This window comes from Penaeus japonicus, unplaced genomic scaffold, assembly GCF_977035675.1.
Source record: "Penaeus japonicus unplaced genomic scaffold, GWHDUDI00000001_assembly GWHDUDI00000033, whole genome shotgun sequence".
In the NCBI taxonomy this organism is placed as follows: Eukaryota; Metazoa; Arthropoda; class Malacostraca; order Decapoda; family Penaeidae; genus Penaeus; species Penaeus japonicus.
The window spans coordinates 16,260,815-16,268,314 of record NW_028234435.1 but is presented as its reverse complement, the minus strand read 5'-3'; the positions used below and the strand labels follow the sequence as shown (position 1 = coordinate 16,268,314).

The window sequence follows — 7,500 nt, the reverse complement described above, 5'->3', positions numbered from 1 at the left end:
CTGTGGCCCTCTCGCGGCCAGAGTGTGTCTCCTGTGGCAGTGTAAACGTCATCATTCACAGGTAAGGAGAGGAACCAATGTTTCTTTTTCAAAAAGAGGCCAGGAACCTGACAGTCCTCGGACGATGGTAAGGATGAGAGTTCGCGCGTAACTTAATTATGTATAATTACCAATAAAAACCCTGATAGACTCTAGGAGCTCCACTTCACCTTTGAGTTCGCGCCTCTAATTATTGCGTCCACTTAAAACGAACGGAGAGTTTGCTAATTTGATTACTATATTAACCAAGACTTGTAAAGCAAACAGTGGCCGGGGCGTTTAGCGATAATCATTTGAAATACATCATCACGAGGAAAAAAACAAGTCGGGGTTGAGGATGGGGAGGGGGAGCTTATGCAAGAGAAAGAGGAAAGGGTCAAGAAAGGAGATGAAAGAGGATCTCAAAGACTGTTCTCCCCCAACCTGTGGAGAGGGAGGGAGGCAACCCGCTCTAGTTGGTGTGCCCCTTCAACAGTTGGCGAGGCTGGGACTTCCCCTTAACACCCAGTCTTAACACAGGCTAACACACGGACTATATCCCCTTCTCTTTCCCTACTCTCCTATTCTATGGGACCCTCCCCTCCTTTAGCCCCATCCCTGCCTCCTGCCCCCATACCCTAAGGGGTGAAAGATGGGGTATTGATCGAGGAGGAAGATGAATATTGTAAGTGGTACTGTAAGCAAGGTTACTGGTAATTGATTTATCTGGGCCGTGTCGTGTTCGTGGGTATCCTTGGAGGCTTAAAGGGGAGGGGGAAGACGAAAAGGGGAGGAGGAGGGAAAGGGCCATTGGAGAAGGATATCTTAGATGGAAATAAAAGAGGAACGGAAAAAAAACAGGAAATTAAGAGGGAAAACGAATTAAGAAAAGATTGTTAAACTGTTTCGGCACTTGGGTAATGCCTATGACGACCAGACACGGGCGTTGGTCAGGCGGATTGACTAACATCATACTATGCGTGAGAGGAATGCTGCGTTATGGCGCTTGGACTTTGCATGAGACTTATTTGAGAAAGATGCTTTGCTGATTGTTTGTACTCGTACTGGAAATAAATTCATATCTAAGCTAAGATAAAATAAGAATAGATAATAAAACAGGAATTTTCAAGAGTCTAAAGAGAAGACTAATGATTTCACTACCAGATATTGCAAGTCTATCAGTCATGCAACTAGGGGTTGAAAAGCTAAATGCAATGACAACCATGCAATACCACAGTAGGTGAGAACAAAGAGTCTGTGTCATGGATGCACGTAAAGGCAAGAAGCCTATATTTGAAGGTCACACAAAGACCACCACATTTCACAAGACAAATATACGGTCACTTATAATTGATTATCATAATGATCATAAAAAAAAACACTAGATTATTGTACATCATTTTAGATATTATATATTGAAATACTAATGATTTATATAGGTAGAATTAACGGTTCTACAGATATCCCCCACCACTTGATACTTATAGATAACAAGGGATAATAACTGCTTAGACATATGACACTTTAGCACTTGTTTAGAGCATTGTATTACTTTCACATGCGGTAAATATCTGAACGATAGGTAATTGAGACTGAAGTTTACTGAAGCAATTTATGTGCTGTAAAGTTTATTTTTGTTTATAGTCATGTAATGTAAACACATGAATGACCACGGAATAGGGAGAGGTGTGAAGTGACCAAACGATAACAAGAATATTTAGAACAAATATACTTGCTATTTTTCATTTTAATTATTACCATTATGATTATCATAATCCTCCTATTATTATTATTATTATCATTATTATTATTGTCATTATTACTATTATTATTATTATTATTATTATTATTATCATCATTATCAGCATCAGTATCCTTATTACCATCATTATCATTATTACAACTATTACGGCAATTACTAATGTTATAGTTATCCTCCTCCTAATGAACATTATCATCAGCATTATTATTATTATTATTATCATTATTATTGTCATTATTATTATTATCATTATTACTTTTATTATTATTATCATTATTATTATTGTTATTAGTATTGTTATTATTATTATTATTATCATCATTATCATTATTATTATTATCATTATTTTTATCATAATTATCATTTTATCATTATTATTATTATCATAATTCTTATCGATATTCGTAACATTACAAACTTTGTCCATATTCATATTCTTAGTATCAGGAAAATATGTAGACCTCATTTCTCCTTCATAGTAGCCTCACGCAGATAACCAAGCCAAGAACAAGCCCGAGTATCTATACAGCTCTCAATTTCTTAAGTTAACCAAGCCAACAACAAGCCAGATGATGTATAAAATGTCTCAACTTGTTAAGATAACCAACCCAAGATGTACCAAGAAAATGCGTATGTGAAAGACTCAACTTGTCAAGATAACTGAGCTAATGCCTTGTGTATGAAGAGTCTGGACATAAAGGTTGCAGGAATTATTAAGAATATTTCGTGGAATTCAAAGGGTAACTCGACGTACAAAGTCAATAATATATTATGAACCCTTAGGCCGAAGCATGGATATGTTTTACCTATCATTGTGATTACTTTTATTGTATCGTTCATATCGTTATTATGATGGTTATTATTGTTGTTATTACTGGTATTATTGTCATCATTTTCATTTTCATTATTATTATTATCATTATTTTTGTTAATGTGATTGTTATTATCATTATTGCCACTGTTATGAGCATTATTAACATAATAATAATTACCATCATTATTATTACTATCATTATCATTATCACTATTATCACCATTATCATTACCTGGCGGATTATAGGATAATGAAGTCATAGTCGACAAAGGAATGTTGCCATATTTGATGATTTTTTAAAAATATTTTCCTTTCATTTGCGATCTCCAAAAATATCCGACGATTGAGATCTGATAAACATCACAATCGCGTCTCTTTGTCTCTCTCCCGCACATCATTATCCTCTACGTTTATCTCCGGCTTTTATCTTTTCTATCAGCTCTTATCTCTGTTCGTAAATGCTGTCATCATCTTTGCAATCGCCGAGAATTTCAATCGTCAAGATATTCTCCTTTCTTCTCTTATCTTTTTCGATATTCAAGATTTCCTTTCCCTTTTCTTTTCGTTTTTCTTCTTCTTTTTCTTCCTCGTCTCCATCATCATCATCCTAACTTTCTTCTTCTTCTTTTCCGTCTTCTCCATCTTCAGCTTATTCTTCTGAATCTTTTTTTTTCATATTTTTTTTTCTTATTTTCTTCCTCGTTTTAACCTTTTGAATCTTCTTTTCATTCTTCTTCTTTCTTTTCTCAATCTTCTCTTCCCTCTTGTATTTCTTTTTCTTCCTTTTCCTTTTCTTCTTCTTAATCTTCTTTCTCTTCTTCATCCTAATATTCTTCTTCCTCTTTAGTTTCTTCTCATCTTCTCTTTAAAACTATAACAAAAGAGGAAATGTCAGTGATATATGATAACAATTCTGAAAATAATGGTAAAGGTAGTGTTTTTAATGACAATGTAAACAAGATGGATAATAGTGATAATGATAATTACAACATCAACAACGACATTAACAGAGCGACGTCAATGATATTAATGAGGATAATGAGGATAATAATGATATTGATGGTGATAATGATGATCATATTGATAATGATGGTGATAATGATGATAATGTTAATGTTGATTATAATGCTAATGCTCATATCAATACTGATAATGGTAGTGATAACAGTGATAATGATAATGACAATGATAAAGATAACGATAATGATAGCGACGGTAATGATTATAATCATTGAAAATAATGATAGTAATGATAATGATAATAATGATGATGATAACTATAACAACAACAATAATGATTCAAATGATAAATAATAACAGTGATAATGATAATAAGGATAATAATATTGATAACAGTATTAGTGATAAAAATACTATCGCTACTGTCAATAATTATAATACTAATACTAATATCAATAAAGACAAGAGTAATTTTCATGACAAAAAACATGGATAATAGCAGACAATAATAATCTTACAAATGACGTATAATTTCAACCGCCATCATTATCAATAATTTTGTCAATGTACCCTTATCCTAATTTTTGTTTCCCTTTCCACTCTCATAGTAATTTGCTACAGGTATTACCATGTCACCTTCGCGTATAATATATCATCATTATCTTTCATCATTATAATAATCATTATCCTATCTGGCCAATCGAATGACGTCACGGAGAATAATAGCTTGGGATTATTCAATAGTTTAGGGATTTTATCATCATTATGATCATTATCATTGTTATTATTGTCATCATTCTCTTCATTGTCATTAGCATTATTATTGTTATTTTTATCATTATCATCATCATCATTATTATTATTGTCATTGTTATCATTACCAACATTTATATTATTAATATTGTTGTCATTACTATTATTATCACTATTATCCTTATCATAATTGATATCACTTATCATTATCATTATTAAAAATATCATTACTATTATTATTATCATTATTATCATTATCATTATTTTGGAGACTATTGTCACTTGCAAGAGGGAGTAGGAGAAGAAAAAGGAGAGATAGAGAGATAGAGAGAGAAAGAAAGAAAAAGAGAAAGAGAGAAGATAAAAGGAGAGAATACAAAAGTAACAAAACACTTAACAAGAAAGACAAGATTGGCAAGAGCGAACATGGAGAACCAAAAATGAAGAGTGGATTTAGGTATAACAATAATATTTTTTTGTGTATATGAAAAGGTGTATTTTTGAGGGAAGGGTTTCCTTGTTGTGAGGGGAGAAGGGGGAGGAAACAGAGGGGTATTTTTCTTTTTTTTTCATTATTCTTTCTTTCTCTTTCTTATTTTCTCGATTTAGTTACTTATCTTTTTTTTTCTTTCTGTTCCTTTCTTTGTCCCTCTCTCATTGTTTCTTTCATTGTCTCTCTCTCTCTCTCTTTTCTGTTTCTCTCTCTCTCTCTCTCTTCTTCTTCTTTCCCCTCCCCCTCCCCCCAAAAAAAATAAACTACTGTGAGAAAAAATTAAAGAGACTATAGACAGAAAAAAAGTCATCATCATCCTCCCAACCCGACCCATCTTCCCCTATCCCCCCCCAAAAAAAAAAAAAAAAAAATCCAACAATTGAAGGGGGGAGGGGAACCAAGGGTAAAAAGAAAAAAAGAAAAAAAAAGAAGAAATAAGAGACATCCACATCCTTTCCAAGATTTCTCATGTCTTTTCGGAGTCATGGGAACTACAACGATACCGCCTCAGGCTTTTCAGATATATTCATGGAGGTCCTTTTGCTTTCCTGGTTTTCTGGAGGCTTTGAGGGAGCGGGAGGTGGGGGGGGGGGGATGGAGGGGGCGGAGGGGGGACTGGATAGAGGGAGGGGAGGGACTGGAAAGATGTGGAGGGGGGGAGGTAAAAGAGGAGTGGTGAGAGGAAAAGGGAAAGATAGTAGAGTAAATGTGGAGGGAAAGAGGTATGGGAGGAAGGGATGGGAAGGAAAGGAGAAAATGGAGAGAAGAGTTGGAGCAGGGAAAGAAGGGGGGGGGGGGGGGGAGGGGAATAGAAGAAGAAAAATGGAGGGAAAGAGGAGGGGGAGGGAAGGAAACGGACTGGAAAAGGGGGGAGGTATTGGAAGGAGGTGGCGGGAGGAACGAAGAACATAAGTGGAGGGAAAAAGAAGGGGAGGAAGCGGTGGGAGGGAAAGGGAAAAAAGGAGGGAAGGAAGAGGGAAAGAGGAGGGGGACGGGAGAGAAAATGTGGAGGGGAAGAGGAATGTAAAGCAAGGGTAGGAGGAAAAGGGAAAAGAGGAAGGAAGAGCTAAGAGGGTAAGGGAAAGAGGAAGAGTAAGTAAAATAATACTGGAGGGAAGGGTGCCATTTAAACTAATATTTACATAAAACATGCAAACAAAGATGTAAACTGACCGATAGAAATAGTTTGGCAATTAAATGATATTACTGAATTCGGTATAGGTGTATGTAATTTAAAAATACGTCGGGATATTCAAGGTTATGCAAATGCGCTGAATTATTCAATTTTTCATAGATACATTTTTTCCTGTTTACAATACGTATGTTTGTGCATGTGTGAGTATTATTGTTATCATTATTATCACCATCATCATTTTTATCATTTTTTAAAAATATATAATTATTATCATTATCATTATTTATTGTTATTATTACTTACTATATAACTATTGTTGTTGGGATCATTATTGTTATAATCATCATCATTGCCATTGTTATCGTATTTATCATTAATAGCCTCTTTATCTTCAGTATGATGATGATGATAATGACAGCAATGTTCATTATGAGAAGAACTATGGCAGTAATAATGATGAGAACGATGCTGCTGCTGGTAGTGATGATAACGATGATAATAATGATACAAGTGATGATGATAATGATGGTCATAATGTTAATAATAGTAGTGATAACAAGAATGACAATAATAACATACATGATAACAAGGATTATAGTAAAGATAACGATAAGAATGATAGTTACTACAACATCAATGATGATAATGGTGATGATAATTACGAAAGTGAAGATAAAACGATAGCTATCACTTGTATCAGTATTTTTACTATCTTCGTCATCAGTGAAGCTATTCATGATATCATAAATATAATCATAATCATCCTCATCACTTCCAGCATCACGGGATAACGAGATCTCATGATATATAAATCATATTAATATGTAATTATTCACAGCACTAAAATCCCTCATGAATTTCACATTTCAGTCCGCCTCATGTCGCCATCACTCACTAATATCATGTCATTATCTTACTCGTCCTCCTCCTCATTATCTTCCCAGAAGTTCGGCTTGCATCTTAATTGCCTTCATTTATCTGTCAAGTAAAGGTTTATCCAACTCGAACGTGGATAAATACATTAGGATAATCTGAAGGGAGAGAGAGAGAGAGAGAGAGAGAGAGAGAGAGAGAGAGAGAGAGAGAGAGAGAGAGAGAGAGAGAGAGAGAGAGAGAGAGAGAGAGAGAGAAAGAGAGAGAGTTAGATAGATGAATGTTGATAGATAGAGAGAGCGAGAGTGAGCGAGCGAGCGAGAGAGAGAGAGAGAGAGAGAGAGAGAGAGAGAGAGAGAGAGAGAGAGAGAGAGAGAGAGAGAGAGAGAAAGAAATACATATATATAGAGAGATAATGAAGGAGCTAAGGAGATGACGAAGGGAAGAATGAACAGAGGGGAGATATGCATCTAGCGAGAAAGAAACAAAGCCGTGATTGAGTAGCGAGGGGAAATTCTGAATTGAGAAGACGAGATAAAGAGTGAGAGGGACATAGAGATAGAGAGAGATAGGATAATAGAATAAAGTGATGAGAAAAAGGAGGGAGAAGACAGTTTTGGGTGAGGAGAGGGAGTGAGAAGTGTGAAAGTGACTGAGAGAAGGAGAAATAAAAATTAAGAAATATATATAGG

The 7,500-nt window shown here is 34.9% G+C and overlaps 1 protein-coding gene across 1 annotated transcript in view; it reads left to right on the top strand.

Moving 5' to 3' along the window:
* Positions 1-7,500, top strand: part of LOC122254498 (uncharacterized) — a 171,333-nt gene that overhangs the window by 289 nt on the left and 163,544 nt on the right. Inside the window, exon 1 of the mRNA XM_086530449.1 lies at positions 1-61. This exon is cut by the window's left edge and continues 289 nt beyond it. The gene's annotated coding sequence lies outside the window, so the exon portion shown is untranslated. The remainder of the gene's footprint in view (positions 62-7,500) is intronic.